The 21,447-nt window shown below is 45.6% G+C and overlaps 1 protein-coding gene across 2 annotated transcripts in view; it reads right to left on the reverse strand.

Annotated features, from left to right (window-relative positions):
• The window catches only part of LOC139264313 (catenin delta-2-like), a 1,401,072-nt gene that overhangs the window by 836,443 nt on the left and 543,182 nt on the right, over positions 1–21,447 (reverse strand). The gene's annotated exons all lie outside the window — the stretch shown is intronic.

A 21,447-nucleotide genomic window follows, 5' to 3' on the forward strand; every position in this document is an offset into this window, starting at 1 on the left:
GTAAGACGGTTACCCTGTATCAATGGGACGCTGTTTGAGCTGACAGTTGCAGAAACTCCACTCATTAATTGCCGAAGAGAACTGTCACACCAATGCACAAATTAGTACAGTTTCCAAGCCACACACAGGAGAGACAAACTTGCACTTGTCCCTGGTGTGCGATGGGAAAATAGCCAAGTATCAAAACTTGATAGGCCCCCAAACTATAAAATATAAATCAAAGCTTATATATTATGCAGATGTTTAGATTGAAAATTCAATGAAATCACCCCTATGAAGTTCATGAGAGAACCAAAGAAGTTTACAACCTAAGTCTGTGCCAGCTCTTTGCGAAAGCAAACCAAAACTAATCTCACTGCTCAGCTCTCTCCCCATAACGCTGTATCTTCCTCTGATTTATATATTTATCCAATTTTCCCTTAAAAGATGCAATGGACTCTGCTTCAACTATTCTCTATTGCAAAGTATTCCTTGCTCCAACAGTCCATTGTTGAAAGAACGTTCTCCTAACCTCCCTCCTATACATAATAACTTCAAAATATACACGACAGTGATTACAAGCACTACATAGTGCAATTATTCCCTGAGGCATAAAGGGAACCCTCTGACCTGATTTCATTTTAAAGTCTCATCAGCTAGCTGGTCACGAGCACTTAATTTTAAAAAGGAACAGATTCTAAATGAATCAATCGGGATAAATGGTTCATTCTCTGGTTGGCAACCAGTAACTCGTCGGGTGCCGCAGGGATCAGTGCTGGGACCCCAACTATTTACAATCTATATTAACGTTAATGTACTTTGGAAGAAAAAAAATCAAAGAGCAAGTTATTATTTAAATGGAGAAAGATTGCAAAGTGCCCCGGTACAGTGGGACCTGAGGGTACTTATGCATGAAACACAAGAGGTTAGTATGCAGGTACAGCAAGTGATCAGGAAGGCCAATGGTATCTTGGCCTTTATTGCAAAGGGGATGGAGTATAAAAGCAAGGAAGTCTTGCTACAGCAAAATAAGATATTGGTGAGGCCACACCTGGAATACTGCTTGCAGTTTTGGTTTCCATATTTAAGAAAATATATACTTGCTTTGGAGGCAGTTCAGAGAAGGTTCACTCGGTTGATTCCGGGGATGAGGGGGTTGACTTGTGATGAAAGGTCAAGTAGGTTGGGCCTCTACTCATTGGAATTCAGAAGAATGAGAGGTGATCTTATCGAAATGTATAAGATTATGAGGGGGCTTGACAAGGTGAATGCAGAGAGGATGTTTCTACTGATGGGGGAGACTAGAACTTGAGGACATGATATTAGAATAAGGGGCCGCCCATTTAAAACAGAGATGAGGAGAAATTTCTTCTCTCAGAGGGTTATAAATCTGTGGAATTCGCTGCCTCAGAGAGCTGTGGAAGTTGGGACATTGAATAAATTTAAGACAGAAATAGACAGTTTCTTAAATGATAAGGGGATAAGGGGTTATGGGGAGCGGGCGGGGAAGTGGAGCTGAGTCCATGATCAGTTCAGCCATGATCTTACTGAATGGCAGAGCAGGCTTGAGGGGCAGTATGGCCTACTCCTGTTCCTATTTCTTATTTTCATATGTAATAGTTACCATTGTTCATTTAAGAGAATTTGGGGCCGAAATTCAGCGCAGTTAGAAAGCTGGTGGTGTTAAGGCCTTTTTTCCCCGATTAGCACTGCAAAGTTTGCAGCAGTTATTGGATCCAAATTCAGCTTTTTGACCACAAAAAAGTGTTCCAGTCTTATTAGCCCTGCAAAGCTGAAATTTGCAGTTTTAATTGGAGCATTATTCCCACAGAAAATTTACCCTTAGGGTGATGTGGCAGCTGCCATTGCAGCACAGGCATGAGGGAACAAACGTATTGGTGCTGCTTTGGAGAGGATGGCCGCAGCTCTGCAACAGTCGAAGGAGCGTCTAAGTGCTGTCATATCTAGTGGCTTTCAGACTGTGGTTGCTCGCACGTAGATACAGCTGGATGCCCCCCCCCCCCCGAGACCTCAGTGTTGCTTTCGCGGCTGGGTCCACCACCGGCCACGGGGGACATTCTGATATGTCGCCACAGCACCGCTCTGAGCTCCCTCAGATTGGTGGTGGTGGTATTGTGCCACCCCTGGTGAGTTACTCAGGCTCCTTGGGCCAGGATACGGATGATGCGCTCCCTCCGGCTCGCAGCATTCTTGGCCCCAGACCTGTCACTCTGCCAGTGCCTCCACGTTTAGCCTTGCCTGAGCCATGACAGATTGAACCGTCCCAGGAAGGTGGCCCTTCCAGGCCCAAAGCTGCTCGAGGGCATCCTAGAAGGGCATCTGCAACTTCCACACAGGGAAGGCAGCAGCCTTCCCAGACCCATGAGTCAGCCACAGAGGGGACATAGAGGCAAAATCGCAGGTTAGGCACGCATAAGAGGGATTGTAAGGAAATGCATAATGGTGGTATATGATGTTTATATGTTATTTTTCTGCACTGCTTATTGTTCTGGTAGTTGATTGTAGCTATATTGATTATGTATTAAATCTTTTCGCACCTATATCTGGGTTGCTGTATAATGTGAAGTGATCATCATCATAGGCAATCCCTCGGAGTCGAGGATGACTTGCTTCCACTCTAAAAGTGAGTTCTCAGGTGACTGAAGAGTCCAATGCGGGATCTACAGTCTCTGTCACAGGTGGGACAAACATGGTTGAAGGAAAGGGTGGATGGGGAGGCTGGGTTGACACACGCTCTTCCACTGTCTGTGCTTGGTTTCTGCATGCTCGCGGCGATGAGACTCGAGGTGCTCAGCGCCCTCCAGGATGCTCTTCCTCCACTTTGGGCGGTCTTGGGCCAGGGATTCCGAGGTGCCGGTGGGGATATTGCACTTAATCAAGAAGGCTTTGAGGGTGTCCTTGAAGCGTCTCCTCTGCCCACCTGGGGCTTGCTTGGCGTGTCGAGGCTCTGAGAAGAGCGCTTGCTTTGGGAGTCTCGTATCGGGCATGCAGACGTTGTGGCCCGTCCAACAGTGCTGATCGAGTGTGGTCAGCGCTTCGATGCTGGGGATGTTGTGTAAGATTCAGCGAAAACAGCGGCGTGAACTTTTTGGCTTATAAGTTTTGAACTTTGCTGGGACATATTCACTGTACAGCAGAAAAGCTGACCTGGAGCAGGTACAAACATGTTTAAGTTTAATACACATCAACTGGGCGGGAATGAGAATGGTTGAATGCAGTAACATCATGGTTGATGAGCGCCTTTTGTCATGGAATTGGAACCCATCAGTGAGACATTAAGTAAAGTGGCCGGGGTTTCAGGCCAACAAAAGACAAAGGAAAGCTATTTTGACTCATTAGAGCCACCCATCGAGGGACAGCCCAGTTGACAAAGGGGCAGGCAAAGACTTGATTTTTGCTTCTCAGTTGGACTGCCTCAGGGAAAAGTCAGTCGGATTTTTGGCGCAAAGAAGCAGCAACTTGCAGGTACAAAAGAGACAGTTTTGCAGCCATTTCTCTCTCTCCCCTGTTCTACGCCTGCTTGCAATGCACATGGGCCAAGCACTCCATCTGGAATGGAGAGAAGAAACCACCATCTACGAGCCAAGAGAGCCTTGCTACTTCGACTGGGAGGCTGATCGTGAGACTGGACTTGAATACCACAGTTTGGTACGGACCCAGAAGATACGCCTCATCGGGAGAAGCAGCAAGTAAGCCAGAGGGGTAACTGGTGAGCATTTATCCCAGCCCATGGATCTTTAAGACCACCGCATAGTATGAAAGGATATTGTGTGTCCCAACCAAGCTTTAGGGGTTTTATGGGGAGGTTTTAAACGTGGGTACTTCGCGTTAGGGGCCTGTTTAGACAGGCCACACTGTGTATTGTACTGCATTTGTTTGTTTTACACACCAGGGTGTGTGTGGTTTTACTGGGTGCAGTTGTTTGTTTTAACTTTAATAAAGCATTGCCGGTTGAGACCGAGCTTTGTCCGTGACTCGTTCATCTGTTCCTTACAGTAATCATTCCCAGCGTTCGAACTATTGTAAAGGGGGTGCTTCGGAAACACCTAAGAGAAACTACTTACAGTTGGTCTGGGCGAGAACACTGACGTTGGTGGGTCTGTCCTCCAATGGATTTGCAGGATCTTGCGGAGGCAGCATTGGTGGTACTTCTCCAGTGCTTTGAGGTGTCTGCTGTATATAGTCCACGTCTCTGAGCCATATAGGAGAGCGGATATCACTACTGCCCTGCAGACCATAAGTTGGTGCCAGATTTGAAGTCCTGGTCTTCAAACACTCTCTTCTTCAGGCGACCGAAGGCTGCGCTGGCACACTGGAGGCGGTGTTGGACCTCTTCATCGATGCCTGCCCTTGCTGACAGTATGCTCCCGAGATATGGAAAATCGTCCACGTTCTCTCCATGGATTTTGATAACCGGAGGGCAGTGCTGTGTGGCAGGGTCAGGTTCGTAGAGGTTCTTTGTCTTACAGATGTTTAGTGTAAGGCCTATGCTTTCATCCTCCTCGGTGAAGGTGATGACGATTGCTTGAAGTTTGGCCTCCGAGTGTGCGCAGACGCAAATGCGTACTGTAGTTCGATGGGATGACCGTGGATCTAGCCTGGAGACGGCAGAGGTTGAACAGATTCCCATTTGTTACCGCGCGGAATGCTGAGCTGGGGGACGTTTCCATTCTACGCCCCTGGATTGAGATTTCCATTTTCTCTGTGAATCTCGGGATCTTTACTTTTCTCTCTCTCGTTTTTATTCCCCCTTTTCTCTTTCTCTATTCCTATTTCTCCATTTCTCTCTCTCGCAATCAAATTTTCTTTTTCTGTTGCTCATTCCCTTTCCTCACTTCTATCTCTTTCTCCTTTCTCTTTCGGCTCCCTTCTCTCCCTCTCTCACCCTCTCTCTTTCTCCACCCTCTCCCCCTCCCTCTTTCCCTCTCCTTCTTTCTCTCTCCCTCTCCCCTCAAGTGCGGATTCTGTGCTGAACTCCTCCGGTCCACTGAAGAGGCTCCTGGACTTATTGCTGAGCCCCATCCGGAGCTCGCTGCTCTCCCCCAGATAATCTCTTACTGGACTTCTCTGCTGCCGACTCAGCTGCTGTCGTGGAGCTAAACCGGCTCCGAGATCTCTGCCACTCTGCACTGGCCTTAAAAGCTGGCAGGGACACCGTCAGCTAAAGGACTGACATCTTAACGGTGAAAATGGGTCCAGGGCAGAGTGATAGCGGTGCTCACTTTTAGCACGTCACTCCTGCCGCAAGCCCCACACCGCCACGAGAGTCGGTGGTGGCCCACGCCGCTGCAAGACCTCCCGGGTCGAATCTTTGTCGGGTCGGCCATTTGAGCCCAAAGCGGCGGCCGTTCGATTGTGACGAATGGCTGCCGCAAACAGGCAGTAACGGTCCTTCTCGGGTCCATGAATTTCGGGGCCTTTGTTTCACCAAAATGCACAGTTGACTGTAGATTTTCAAAGTTGTCTCATCCTGCTACTATCAACATACTAACCCATCATTTACAAATGACCCTCTCTAAGGAAAGCGCTGGGATTTCCAGACTATGGTTTATATAACATTTGCACAGCTTCATCACAAATCCTTGATAACACAATGCCTTTATTTATTTGGGGGATTATACCACCAACTGTGCACATTTTATCTGACATTTTACAGCAGCTTCTTCAGAATGAAGTATCTGTAAGTATCTGTTCTTAACATGTAATACACCAACTAGTAAGAAATCTTCTGAATATGCAACAGTGATTAATAGAAATATTTGCATTTAATGCCTTATACAGATTACTGATAGCTACGCTTCACATATAATACAATGACTGGTGGAAATGATCTGTTTGTAATATGCAACGACCAAATACTCTTGTCTATTTGTAATGTGTAACACAATGACGAACAAAGGTATCACTTCTCAATACTTAACACAAAAACTTCTAATTGTGTAGTGCAAGCATCAAGACACCTCTTCTCAACATAAATTCTTAATATATGTAGTGCATAACCATGCCATGTGTTCTTAATATAAAACACAACAACTAACAGATATTTGTTCTCAGTGTATAACATTATTTTATACATTTACTAGAAGTGTTGCATCAGAATGAGTTAGTATCAAACAAGTGACCATATATGGCCACCATGCACTACATTATAAACACAATTAAAAGCTTGAAGGAAGGCCATAATAAAATAGAATCAGGTCAGAGGATACAAGAATTATTAAAACCAAGTTCAAGATTGGGCACACTGACATGAAATAAATGATTGGCCCAGGATGATAGGTTGTATCTTGGAAGAATCTCCATGCACTGCGCTGGCAAACATAGTGGCCAAAATTTTAATTGGGTCGGGTTGGGAGCCGGGAGGGGTGGTGAAGGGGAGGGTTGAAAATGGTCAGGAAATCTGGGAGAATGAGTTGCCCATGGGTCCTGTCGAAACCTCTGCTTCCCACTTGCAGCCAGTCAAATGGAGAGGCTGGGTGGTTGCGGTTGGGAGGGCTGCGGCACTAGGCCTCAGAGAGGAGAGAGAGAGGGATGTGCAGGACGTCGGGGGTTGGTCGAACACCAGCCTCAAGCATCGGGAGGAGGGGGAGGGAGGCAAAGAACATCAGGTGGCTGGAAGAGCATCTGGGGGGGGAGGGGGGGCAGGTGCAACTGGGGAGATAGAGAACATCAGGGGCAGCCTGAAGATCATTGGTGGTGGGGGGGGGGAGTGAGACCAGGAAGGTGATCGGAGGCTGAGGGGTAGGGGGAAATCAGAGGCCTCGGAGGGAGAGGGATGTCCAATCGTGGGTGCTGGGTTAGGCAGGGTTGCTGGATCCAGGAGGCACTTGTAAAGGCACTTACCGCCTGGATCCAGCAGTCCTTGCCTTCCATTACCTGTCAGGTTTCCTGAGGCCTGTGAAACCTAACCAACCACAGTTAAATCTGAGGCACACCAGCCTCAATATAATATTTAAATGGATGACCTGCCTCCTGGGAGCGGGTTGGCTTCCCGCGCCCCTGTGCCACCTCCATTAAAATAGGCGGGTTGGAGGCGGGTTTTGGTCGGGATTCAGATTTTTAGCACTTTAACTTCCTACCCAACCCCAATCTACCTGTTTTCTGGGATTAAAATTACCCCCAGCATATCTACGAACATACAACTTTTCCAGGCAAGAAAACAATAGCTGGTCCATCAAGCCAGGACATCACATGGATCAAGTGTTATCTGTAAAGACACTTACCTTCTATATGATGTGATCTGTACCTAGTCAAGAACTGGTTCTTTAGACCACTATCAGCAATACAGTGGGACTTCTCAGATATTTGGATGTGACTTCAGTTTCATAATAACATCATCAATTGTTCATCCATATGCATTCACAAATGTACAATATAAAATTCAAATAAGTATATGCATCACATACTCTTTATTTTTGCATTACTTCCCTCCAAGGTTACGAACTCTACCCTACTGCATCCACACTATCCCCTTCAGCACAGGAGGATGGACAATCCAGTGAGTGGACACCTCCAGCGATCCGGTCAACATTGACCCTTGGCTGATTCTTTGGCAACTGAACTCGAGCAGTATGGGACAAAGCCACCACATCCCAATGCAATCCAGGTAAACTACACCTGTTAAATGTGGTTTTAAATAAGAAATACAGCTACAGGATTAGGGGGAAACATACACACAGACTTAAATCTGTTGAGAACACAAATCAGAGAGAGCAGTAGAGACAGAGGATGAAGCTAAAGGTCTGCAAAAGGAACAAGTGGGAAGAAACATGGCTTGTCAATGACGGAGCAGTTAATGCAGTAGCGGAATATAGGACCACGAGTACGCCATTCAGCCCCTCGAGACTGCTCCGCCATTCAATTAAGCGTTCAATGAGCCTTGATGCCGGAATGGCTTTCACTTCCCCGATTTTCCTAACCTTTGCCTAGATAACAGTCACTGCACTCCAAAAACCAAAAATAATTTGTTTTGAAGCACTTTAAGGTGTTTTGATGCAAAAGGCAGCTTTATACATGCACATTATTTTTACGCATTAAAAAGAAAGGACAGTGAGAATAGGAGCCCCACACTGACAGTTTATTGTATTTTTATTTTATGCTGAAGGCAAGTAACAAATGAGATTGAAGAGTTCTTCAGAGTTACACATCAACACCCTCAGCTCCCACCTTCAGTTGCGAGGCACTACTGTCAGTCTCATCACTGTCAAGTAGAAAATTCCTCTTGAAATGGTGTCAAGTGAGATGGGCACCAAAGAAGACTTCATGGATTGACATGTGAGCAAATATTCTGTGTTGCAAAATGAATGAGAGATTAGAAAAATATCGACAAGCATTTTGGTTTGTGAAGGTGGGGCAAATGTAGCTTACATAGAATTTACAGCAACTCGCCCCAACTAGACAGCGCCACTAGTTATGCTCCACATGAGCCTCCTGCCACCCTACTTCATTTCACCCTATCTTCATATCCTTCTATTCCTTTCTCCCTCATGTACTTATCTAGCTTATCCTTAAGGTTTCTATATTATTTGCCTCAACAGCTCCATGTGGTAGCAAGTTTCTGCAGTCTAACCACTCTCTGAGTAAAGAAGTTTCTCCTATTGGATTCATTAGTGACTATCTAATATTCATGGCCCCTATTTTGTTTACTCCCCCACAAGTGGAAACCTCTTCTCTGCATTGACCATATCAAACCCCTTCATAATTTTAAAGACTTCTATTAGATCACTCCTCAGCCTTCCAACAACAACTTGTATTCATATAGCACCATTAACGTAGTAAAACAACCCAAGAAGCTTCAGAAAAGTATTATGAGTCAAAAAAATTGCCATTGAATCACATAAGGAGAAATTAGGGAAGGTGAGGTAGGTTTTAAGGAGAGTATTAAAGGAGGAAAGAGAGGTGGAGAGGATTAGGGAGGGAATTAGGGCCAAGGCAACAGAAAGCAAGGCCATCAATGGTTGAGCGATTATAATCAGGGTTACTCAAGAGGGCAGAATTAGAGGAGCACAGATATCTCGGGGGAGGGGGTGGATTGTGGGACTGAAGGAGATTTCAGAGGTAGGGAGGGGTGAGGCCATGGAGGGATTTGAAAACAAAGATGAGAATTTTGAAATCGAGGCGTTGCTTAACCAGGAACGAGCACAGGGGTAATGGATGAATGGGACTTGGTGCGTGTTAGGACACGGACAACCGAGTTTTGGATCCCCTCAAGTTTACGCAGGGTAGAATGTGGGAGGCCAGCCAGGAGTGCATTAGAATAGTCAAGTCTATAGATGAAGGTTTCAGCAGTGGATGAGCTGAGGCAAGGACGGAGACGGGCAATGTTACAGAGGTGGATATAGGCAGTCTTAGTTATGCTGTGGATATGTGGTCAAAAGCTATTTCAGGGTTAAATATGACACCAAGGTTGCGAACAGTCTGGTTCAACCTCAGACAGATGTTGGGGAGAGGAATGGAGTCAATGACTGGGGAACGGAATTTGTAGCGGGGACTGAAAACAATGGCTTTGGTCGTCGCAATATTTAATTGGAGAGAATTTCTGCTCATTCAGAACTGGATGTCAGAAAAGCAGTCTGGCAACTTAGAGACCATGGAGGGGTCAAGAGAAGTGGTCGTGAGGTTGAACTTGGTGTCATCAGTTTACATGTGGAAACTGACACTGTGTTTCCAGATGATGTCACCAAGGGGCAACATGTAGATTAGTAATAGATCCTTGGGGGACACCGGAGGTAACTATGCAGGAGTGGGAAGAGAAGCCATTGCGGTGATTCTCTGGCTACGCTTTCTAGAGAAAAGATCCCTAGTCTGTTCAGTCTTTCCTGATAGTTATAACCTCTCAGTTCTGAATATCTGTTTCAAACTGACTGGCAGACAATGGCATCCAATATCACTCTAACTAATAACCCGATTGTGATACACGAGACAAGCAGTCTAGTTCCTGGTATTATTGCTGATTACAGCTTCAAGTGCCACTAAATGGCTGTATCCTTCATTGTTCACACACAGCGTGCAAGAATCTAGCGTTTCCTAACCGTGTGCTGTGAACTAGTGCCAGCTGCTAACTGTGCCGGGTCATCAAAGGGATTGAAGTTTATAGGGATAAAAATAAGTACAGGTGATCAAATTCTCGGTTGAACATGATTTTTTTTGGGGGGGCGAGGTGCGGGGGGGGGGGGTGAAGCTCTGAGATTTTAGCAAACGTGTTCGCACTTAACTTGTAAAATAAATGAGTTAGCACCTCTGTTAAATTTTCTGATGAAGAATTGCTATGCAAATGTTCCGACAATACTTGCATGCTAATAACGTGTAGTGTGATTTTATAATGGTAAAGTCAGCTGGGGGTTTGAGTCCATCAGTGTTGAATAATGGATGTGATGATGTTACATTGATCTCTCCGAGTTTACACTCCATTACCACTGATATGTCAGAAAGACATTTTATTTTCCTTGGATTTTGTGCCTGAAGTTGTTTTTTTCTCTCAGGAGATTTTACTGGGGAAAGTCCATGGTATCGCAAATTATACACGGTCCTTAGGAGGATGCATACTATTGGAGTGACCTTTTCTCTCGACATATATTCTTGTGTTTAAACATTTTCTCTTCTTCTGTGGTCTTTGCATACCTGCTTTCAGGAATCTGCATTGTATTACTTGCTGCAACAGGGTAACTCACAGTTGTTCCCCTAAATTATCACCCCCAACCTATGGGAAGCTGGCAGTTCACCACAGTGGTATCCCCCAAGCGTGGAAACTCAGCATTTGGAGAACCATGGGCATGAGCTCATATCCCATCACTCTGTGACCCGTGTCCTATCACTCACCCCCGCAGCCACGGCTCCCCTCCACCGCCCGCTGCCTTGTGCTGGACCCGCTGCAATCCCAGGCTGAGTGGCCCTCCTGCTCCTGAACTTCAACTCGCAGTGAGAACCGGGGGTGGGGTGCAGTCCTTTCGGCCCGGGATTGCAGCGGGTCCAGCCGGTGGGGAATAGTCCTTTTGGACCAGAAATCTTCTTCCCTTGCTCCAAAAATAGTTCCCTGTGAAAAAAAAGCAATAAGAACTCGTTGATATGGAGGGCAACGGCTGACTGCAGTGCGGGCAGGTACAGCAGGAGCGGTGAGGTCGGGGCGAAGGAGCGGCAAGCGTTCGTAGAGGGATGTGATCGAGGTCTAGAAGAGGCGCGGGCCCAGGGGCAGCACGGGCCTGTCCACACTGTGATATGTGTGCGCACTAGGCCCATGCTGCAGAGCAGGTCTTCAGTCGTCTTGGTTAATCCTTGCCACTGGACAAAGACCTAGCTCTGTTATGCCCGTGTGGTGGCTGGGGTGCAATGGCCACCATACGTTTTTTTTTAAATCCACGCACAAGCATCTTCCACCCTTCAAGATGTAGTTCAGGACCTGGAATATCATTGAAACACCTGTGAACTCATCGCTTTTTGGCGTGGAAGCAAGTCATCCTTGTTTTGAGGAACTGCTATGATGACGACGACGACGACGACGACGACTATGTCTTTGTGTCCCAATATTGTATTGCTTTATGTCCCATCACAATCGCAGTACTTCATGCCCTATCACTCTGTCACTCCATCCCATCACTGTGTTTCCCGTGTCTTGCTGCTTTGTGTCCTGTGTCCCATCTCAGTGCCTCTGTATCTAGCTCATATTGCTCTGTGACTTGTCTGTGTCCCATGTCCTATTTCTGTGCCTGTGTCCCTTTACTGCCCATCACTATGCGCCCCATGTCCTATCGCTGTGTCTTGTTCCTATTGCTGTGTGCCCCATGTCCTGTCTCTGTGCCCTATGTCCCATTACTGCCTATCGCTTGTGTCTCTCTCCTATTGCTCTGTGCTCCAAGTCCCATTGCTCCATACCACCAGTCTTGTTTTACCTTGCTTAATTCCCTTTTTAGATGACTGCATTGCTACCAACAGTGATCATCCCCTCTGGAGGCAGCATGACCACAAATGTCATTGGCTTCCATTGGGGTACAATCACTCATGATTTTTGCTCCTCAGTGGGCTGTGGGCTGGGTTTTTGCACTGTTAATCTGTGTGGACCTTCCCAGGTATTAGGGCAGGTCCAGCAGCCAGACTTGAAAGTTGCAATTACCATCTTCCAACAACTACCCACATGTACACTTGTGCGCGTGCGGTTGTTCCCCTATTTCTTTAAATGAGGCAGCATTTACAGGACAGGTGACCTCAATTATTGCAGAACCTCTTTAAGTAGATGTGTATCGCTATGGTATTAAGGGGGCATGACTCTAGTGTTGAAAGAAAAAGACCAAAAGACTTGCATTTATATAGCGCTTTACATGACCACCAGACATCCCAAAGCACTTTACAGTCAATGAAATACTTTTTGAAGTGTAGTCACTGTTGTAATATAGGAAACTACACTGCTCTTCTTAGAAATTGTACCATAGGATCATTTACACCCAAGAGGACAGACAAGACCTTGGTTTAACGTCCCATCGAAAAACTGCACCTCCAACAGTGCAACACTTCCTTAGTACTGCACTGGAGTGTCAGCCTAGATGTTTGTATTCAACTCTCTAGAATAGGACTGGAATCAACAACCTTCTGATTCAGAGGCGAGGGTGCTACCCACGGAGCCACAGGTGACACTAATGCATATTATTGTATTTTTCCAGTGCAACATTCTTTGCAATATAATGATACACTGCTATATTGAGATCAATTGTCATAATTAGTCAACAACTCCATTAACATTGCATCATCTGTGGCTAACTCAGGAAATAAGGGATGGTATCAAATTGAAAACAAGGGCATATAATGTGGCCAAGACTAGTGGGAGGCCAGAGGATTGGGAAACTTTTAAAAGCCAGCAAACGGCTAAAAAAAATGATAAAGGAAGGGAAGATAATTTTCCCCAGTGATTTGCGCCATTTTTTGGGAGCAGGCTGCTACGCCAATTAGGGAAGTTTGGCCAGCTGAGAGTTACTTCAGTTGTGCTCAGAGTATGTGGCCTCTACTGAAAAACCTTCCCCGGACACACTAAAAGAATTGAAAAAGACACAGCAGAAACGAGAGAGAAAGAGAGAAAGAAAGAAAGAGAGAGAGAGATAAAGAGAAAGAGAAAGAGAGAAAGAGAAAGAGAGAAAGAAAAAAAGAGAAAGAGAGAAAAGAGGAAGAGAGAAAAAAGACCAAGAGAGAGAGAGAAAGAGAGAGAGGGAAAGAGAGAGAGAGCAGAGAGAGGAGAGAGAAAGAGAAGAGTGAGTGAGTATGAGGACTGAGAATAGGGACCAAGAATGGGGACCAGCAAGCCCTGCGGGTGAAGTTGGAGGTAAGTTGCTGTTGTGCGTTTTTCAATTCTTTTAATGTATTGGGAGCTGGCTGTATGCTTCAGCTCGCATTGTGTCCCTGGTTACCATGGCAGGCCGATCTTTTTGGCGCAGATCAGGCTCCACCCCCAAAACTAGAAATCTGGTTAGTCCATGCCAAAATGAAGAAATCCAATGGGGAAACTTGGAATCTTTTTTTTTTGGCGTACTTAGGCCCCCAAAAATCGGGCATAACTCTTCAAATACACCAAAAAAAAGCTTTGGGGAAAATTGAGCCCTAAGAAAGTAAACTAGCACGAAATATAAAAACAGATAGTAAGAGTTTCTACAGGTACATAAAAAGAAGAGTGGCTAAAGTAAATGTTGGTCCTTTAGAGGATGAGACTTGGGAATTAATAATGGGTAACACGGAAATGGCAGAGACGTTGAACAAATATTTTGTATCAGTCTTCACGGTAGAAGACACTAAAAACATCCCAATAGTGGATCATCAAGGGGCTAAAGGGAGGGAGGAACTTAATACAATCACTATCACTGAAGAAGTAGTACTCGGTAAAATAATGAGAGTAAAGGCGGACAAGTCCCTGGGACCTGATGGCTTACATCCTTGGATCTTAAAAAGTGGCTACAGAGATAGTGGATGCATTGGTTGTAATATACCTACATTCCCTGGATTCTACGGCAGTCCCAGCGGATTGGAAAACTGCAAATGTAACGCCCCTATTTAAAAAAGGAGGCAGACAAAAAGCAGGAAACTATAGACCAGTTAGTCTAACATCTGTCATTGGAAAATGTTGGAGTCCATTATTAAGGAATCAGTAGCAGGACATTTGGAAAAGTATAATTCAATCCAGCAGAGTCAACATGGTTTTATGAAAGGGAAATCATGTTTGACAAATTTGCTGGAGCTCTTTGAGGATGTAACGAGCAGGGTGGATAAGGGGGAACCAGTGGATGTGGTGTATTTGGATTTCCAGGAGGCATTCGATAAGGTGCCACATAAAAGGTTATTGTACAAGATAAAAGTTCCCGGGGTTGGGGGTAATATATTAGCATGGATAGAGGATTGGTTAACTAACAGAAAACAGAGTCGGGATAAATGGGTCATTTTCCGGTTGGCAAACAATAACTAGTGGAGTACCGCAGGGATCGGTGCTGGGGCCTCAACTATTTACAATGTATATTAATGACTTGGATGAAGGGACTGAGTGCAATGTAACCAAGTTTGTTGATGATACAAAGATGGGTGGGAAAGCAAATTGTGAGGACGACACAAAAAATCAGCAAAGGGATATAGACAGGCTAAGTGAGTGGGCAAAAATTTGACAGATGGAGTATAATGTGGGAAAATGTGAGGTTATCCACTTTGGCAGAAAAAATAGAAAAGCAAATTATAATTTAAATGGAGAAATATTGCAAAGTGCTGCAGTACTGAGGGACCTGGGGGTCCTTGTGCATGAAACACAAAACATTAGTAAGCAGGTACAGCAAGTAATCAGGAAGGCAAATGGAATGTTGGCCTTTAATGCAAGGGGCATAGAGTATAAAAGCAGAGAAGTCCTGCTACAACTGTACAGTGTATTGGTGAGGCCACACCTAGACTTTGGCATGCAGTTTTGGTCTCTGTATTTAAGGAAGGATATACTCGCATTGGAGGCTGTTCAGAGAAGGTTCACTAGGTTGATTCCGGAGATGAGGGGGTTGACTTATGAAGATAGGTTGAGTAGGTTGGGCCTATACTCATTGGAGTTCAGAAGAATGAGAGGTGATCTTATCGAAACATATAAGATAATGAGGGGGCTCGACAAGGTGGATGCAGAGAAGATATTTCCACTCATAGGGGAAACTAAAACTAGGGGACGTAGTCTCAGAATAAGGGGCCACCCATTAAAACTGAGATGAAGAGGAATTTCTTCTCGCAGAGGGTTGTAAGTCTATGGACTTCTCTGCCCCAGAGAGCTGTGCAGGCTGGATCATTGAAGGCAGAGATAGACAGATTTTTGAGTGATAAGGGAATAAAGGGTTATGGGGAGCGGGGAGAGAAGTGGAGCTGAGTTCATGATCAGATCAACCATGATCTTATTAAATGACGGAGCAGGCTCGAAGTGCCAAATGGTGTACTCCTGCTCCTATTTCTATGTTCTTATCATGCAACTACCAGGGTGGTGGAAGGCTAACTAAATGGAGATTGGTAATTTTTTGTCGAGCAATTTCCTATGTTCCTATACTGAATGGGAGTATTAAATGTGGAGGCCTCCTTCATCTTCAAGGAAAGCCAGGAGTAAAGGGCAGCAAGAAACAGCAAAGGTCGAGGAAGGAGAGTCACTTATTCTACGTCCACAAAATGATGAAGCAGGCTCACCATTGACACCGTCATCTTCTCCAACGCCATGAGCATCGCAAACTGTGTGAACAACATTGTCGCGTGCTCGTGGGTGAAGCTTCCCATTACAACAAAAGGTCAACCATCAGCTCCCGGGAGATCCAGACCACCCTGCGCCTGCTGCTGCCCAGAAGGAATAAAAAGGCTGTGACCAAGTATACCAGCTCGAAGTAACGCTCCACAATGTCTTGAAAAGGACAATCCCTTGTTTGCTCAGCGCAGCAAAATTAGTAGATACCACAAAGGAAAGAATTTAGTCCCAGCGTTTTTGTATTTAATCTTTAGAGTAATCTGTACTGCAATCACTTTGACACAATCTCTGCTCAGCAATACACTCCAAAGACAGACAGATAATGGGAATAGGAGGTGACCATTTCTGGAAGGACAGTACACCAGCGTTTAGGTGTATGTGTGTGTGTGTGGTGGGGGTGGGGAGGGGGCAAGGGGGTTGTGGAACATATAGGTAAAAGAATCACAAAGTCCGTTAACTTGCTAAAAATCATTAAATCATTTTCACAGAAATATAAAAAGTTACCGTACATCTGAGTTGAATTGCTTTATAAGCAGTTAATTTTAATAAGCAGTTAATTTGAAAAAGCACTTTTGATTTCAAAAACTTCAGGTGGGTTCTGTTGGTTCAGCAATAAGGACATCTCCTCTCAATGTTGCTCTGAGCCATACAGACCAGGTAACGTCCAGGCACAATGCCCAGTCTGTGCACAGTAGGGCAGGGAGGCCATTGGGCCATTACAATGAGCAGGGAGAATTCTCCCAGGGTGCCCATGTCTGTTCGCTATCCAGTGATCCATGCACATCTGTGAACCTTGAGTGAGGACCAAGATCAGGCTCAGCAGTGATGTCTTCCAGTTTTTCAACAGCTTGCTGACCACGACTGGTCAAAAGACTTGCATTTATATGCATTTAAGCGCTTTGAATGACCTCAGGATGCTCCAAAGCACTTTACAGTACATTTGAAGTGCAGTCACCATTGTAATCTAGGAAACATGGCAGCCAATTTGCACACGCAAGCTCCCACAAACAGCAATGAGATAAATGGCCAGATAATCTGTTTTTAGTGATGTTGGGCTCAATTTTGCCCAAAGCCATTTTTTGGCGTATTGCCAGAGTTACGCCCGTTGTTCTAGGCCACAACTGCTCCAACAATAAATGTGCCAAGTGTCCCCACTCTATTTTTTTAAATTGCCGCCGCGTAGCCTGTCCTGTAGCCTTGGGGGGGTGGAGCCTAATATCTGCGCCGAAAAAACGATGCTGCCCCTTCTGCGCTGTCCCTTCTGCGCATGCACGGAAAAAAAAACGTTTTTGATGTGATTCCTATAGGCACATATGCGCAGTACAGTTCCCAGTCTGCAATCGGCCATTTTTAAAGAGCCAGTTGTGTGTGTGAGAACTTTGAGTGCTGTGTGAAAACTTTAATTATCACTGTAAAAATCGGAGCTGCAATACAAGATGCAACGTGGTGCAAGGACCAAGAATTTCTTACAGCATGAAGTGGAGGCACTAGTTACTGTGATTGAGGGCAGATGGCAGGAGCTGGACACCAGCAAAGGTCACGTAAAAGTTCTACCCAAAGAAATGAAGAAACGCTGGAACCAAGTTGCAGAAGATTACTATGCAATGGTGATCATACCGAGGTCTGGAGGCCAGTGCAAAAAGAAGTGGCAGGACCTTGGTCAAGTAGTTAGTCTAAGTAATATTTTCATTTTTCAATGGAATTACAATTGTAAATGTGACCATCAGTATATATCCCACCCAGCAGAAAGACACCCTCTCTAAAAAGTTATATTTTCATCTTTGCAGAGGAAAGTGGCACACAACAAACGAGAAAGAACTCGAACAGGAGGAGGCCCGGCAAATGTGCACTCACTGACACCCTTGGAAGACAAGGTCGCTGCTTTGATGGGTCCTGCCTGGAGAAAAGCAGCCACCACTTCACAAGCTGGGCCCACACTCAAGGGAGAGGGTAAGTCCTGCAAATTCCAGAGTCTGGTTTTCCTAAATGCTAAGTACTGTGTGGGCTAACCATGCTTTGGTTCATGGGGATGTCTCCGTCAGCTACGCTTCGGTTGATGCAATGTCTTATCATTCATTGTGGTCCTTCAAATGAGCCTGCTGCCTCTGAAGTGTATGGCTACTCATGCCACCCTGCCCCCTCCTCTGCTGCTAACTATTTGTCTGTTCTGTTATATTTTGCAGAACTTGAGGCCAACCCTGACGATGCAGAAGATTCAGACGAGGACGAGCCTGAAGAGGAGAACATCTTCCAATCCCACCTACCAGACCAAAAGCATGGGGGTGAGGGTGAGGGGGAGGGGAAAGGGGAGGGATGGATGAAGTCCCCACTGTTGTACTCACTTTGGAGGAGGTGCAGGTGCCACCCATTGAGTTGCTAGCCCCTTCCCTGAGAGTGATTTAAGTGTTGGTGGGACATTCCATGGGTTCCCACCGTCCGAGGCTGTGGGTCCCAGTGGGATGCAGCGAGGCACACCCAGAGTCCCACCATCCCAGGCTGCGGGTCCTAGTGGGATGCCGCAAGGCACACACAGGGTCCCACTGGGATGCTGCGAGCCACACCCAGGATGAGGAGGGGAAGGAGAGCTCGACCACGCTCTCCTGAGGAGCAGGATCTAACAAATGTGGTTCACGTGGTGATAATGAGTGCGGAGAGCATTGACCTTACCCTATCACTCCCGGACACCATCAGGGGGGTGAGTGATGAGGTATCGGGACAAGTAACAACACTCTCATGAGAAATGGGAACGATGTCCAGAACAAGAGGGAGGGAATATCTCAGTTAGCAAAAACAATGTCGGTGCACATGAGGGAGGGAATGTCGCAGGAGCTGATGTGCTGTCAGTGAACATGAGGGAGGGCATGTCACAGGTAGTTGAGACACTGTCAAGGCACATGAGAGGGGGAATTTTGGAGTTAGCTGCTGCAATAAGGGAACATGCCCAGACCCCACACGCCCATTGACAGAATCAACTGCTACTCCTATTCCAATCCCCACACCAGCCTCTGAAGAGGTCCAAGTCAGGCCTTCCACATTACCGTCTGCCCCCCCCCCATCAAGAAGTGTGCATTACCAGAGATGTTCGGAAGAATAAGATTGGTACCAACCAGAGAAACGCTGTGCCACCACCTGCGGGCAGGGGTGATGGAGTCACAAAGACCAAGCGCAGCGGGCGGTCTTAGAATAAGGTGGAGGAGAGATGGGTGCAGCCTTTCTTTGCTGCTATTGTTGTTACTTACGAAACTCCTATTACAATGAATGAGAATATACGATAACTGATTGGCTGCCCAGAGCCATGTGACTCCAGCTTCAGACCTGCTCACGTCCCAACGTGTACGCATTGCAACGCGCAGTCAGGAAGGCCTCCGGACCGGGAACCCTCGTGGCTGCAGCAGCTTCAGGTAGGTGCACATCTTCTCTCCTATTTTTAATATTTAAGTGCTCTTGACTCCGTCCAAAACTTCGCTGAGAAACAATGGCGTCTTTCTGCGCCATTTTTCAATGTGCGCTGCTTTTTCTTAACTCACCAGAAGGTTTTTCGGGAGTGGTCACATACGCCAACCTAGGAGAATTTTTGGGGGGGCAAACTTACATAATTGACAAAAACTGGCGCAGACATCAGGTTACGCCCCCTATAACGCAAAAAAAGGACTAACCTAAAAAAATCGTAACTAAGTGAGTTAGGCTAACGCACATTAGATGGGGAAACTTGAATTTTTTTTAAACATAGGCCAAAAAAAGCGGTGCACGCCAAAAAAACAGCGCAAATCACTGGGGAAAATTGAGCCCATTGATTGAGGGATAAATATTGTCCAGGACACCAGGAAGAACACTGCTCTTCTTCAAAATAGTACCATGGGATCTTTTATGTCCACCCAAGAGAGCAGATGGAGCCTCGGTTTAACAATTCATCTGAAAGACGCCACCTCTGACAGTGCTGCATTGGGAATGCTGAAGTCTCTGGAGTGGGACTTGAACCTACAACCTTCTGACTCAGAAGCTAGACTGCTACCAACTGAGCCATGGCTGACACTCAATGCTCATATCTGAAGAACTGTCACTTGGGTGCGCTCTACAAGAAACCTTGATACTCGTCCCAGTGGGTTGTCACCTTCCGGACAGAAAAGGAAACATTCCTGGGGTAATGGAACTTATAAACCAGCTGTGGGTTGAACAATACAACAACAATAACAATTTGCATTTATATAGCCAGGTAAGGTAGTAAAACGTTTTTAGGCAAAATTGACACGAACCACATAAGGAGATATTAGAGCAGGTGACCAAAAGCTTGGTCAAAGAGGTAGGCTTTAACGAGCGCCGTAAAGGAGGAGAGGGAGGAGAGAGGGGCAGTGAGGTTTCGGGAAGGAACGCCATAGCTGAGAGCCGAGATAGTTGAAGACACGCCACCAATGGTGGGTGAAAGAAATCGGGGATGCACAAGAGGCCAGAATTGTACAGTAATTAACTTCAGCGATGCATTTCATTTGGATATGAGTGGAGCAAAAAGAGATCAGTTTGCATGCACTAGTCAAAGATTTTAACTAAAGAGTTTCAAATGGATACCGAGCAGTCTGAATATAACCCCAAAGAAGTCGGAGGCAAAAGTGGAAGATTCCATCCACTATCTAGTTGGGGGCAAGTGACCTTGCAGCTTTGCTGGGCTGAAAAATGATGCAGTTTTGCCAATTTACAGGCAACATCAATTTTTTTTCTCTCCCTTCATCTGTGATCCTTCTGTTTTGTTGCTCTTTCTAATCCATTGCGGTCTGGTGCATCCCTCCCCACTGCGCTGACCAGCTGCCAGTCTGCACCAAACGTAAGTTTAAGGGCGAAATGCTTTCCTCCCTCTTGCTTGATATTTCTGGCTGGTGCTAGCTTACCATCTGTTTTGAGTAAGGTGAGTGAAATTTGTAAAATGTAAACATTGATGAAGTGTGATTTTTAAGACAGAAATTGGGAGATGACATGTGGTAAGTCTAACATGTTTGGGAGGAACAGGTGAATTTGGTCCTTTGGTTCTCAAAACTCTCCACCACTGGGGTTTCCTCGCCTCATGTCTGGGTCTGTTGTAGACTAATTGATTGCCATGATTAGTCAACAACTCAATTAACTCGATGGACCTTCGTCTTTCTCCATCCAGGACTTCCTATGTTCCTAGACTTCAATTTCTTTTCACCAATTTGTGCTTTATGATGTAACAGCATGATTAACTATTAAGATTACTCGGGATTACTAATGAATTTTTCTTATCAACCACAAACTATTCTCTCCATTCTCTTGCCCAATCTATCCTTTGTCCGGTCATTCATCACAGGTCCACAAAGGAAACACGTCCCAAACTGTGTGCAGTTTTGCTTAGAACTTTTAGATATATTTTAAAGAGCAATTTTGAAAAACAAATTATACGACAAATGATTAAAAACTTCATGGCAGCCACCTGAGCCCCAGGTGTTTCTCTTTTTTGGAACAAACTGTTTCTTAAACATCTGAGTACAAGACTGCTCCACTGCCTCTTGGTTTTATCCATTTCAGCTGCTAATGCCTTGGGGTGAGTTACAACACATCACAGTGTAATCATTGTGACTCTTTGCAAATATTGGTTACCTTAGACTGACGAGAAAAGCAACGGATCTCATCACTCTGTCTCCCCCACTGTTCTAAAAACTCGGATTCAGAGAAAAATGGGTGCACTCCAAAGGAATGATCTTGTCCTGTTACCGGAGTTGCTGAAT

The sequence above is a fragment of the Pristiophorus japonicus genome, chromosome 5 (genome assembly GCF_044704955.1).
Source record: "Pristiophorus japonicus isolate sPriJap1 chromosome 5, sPriJap1.hap1, whole genome shotgun sequence".
Lineage (NCBI taxonomy): Eukaryota > Metazoa > Chordata > Chondrichthyes > Pristiophoridae > Pristiophorus > Pristiophorus japonicus.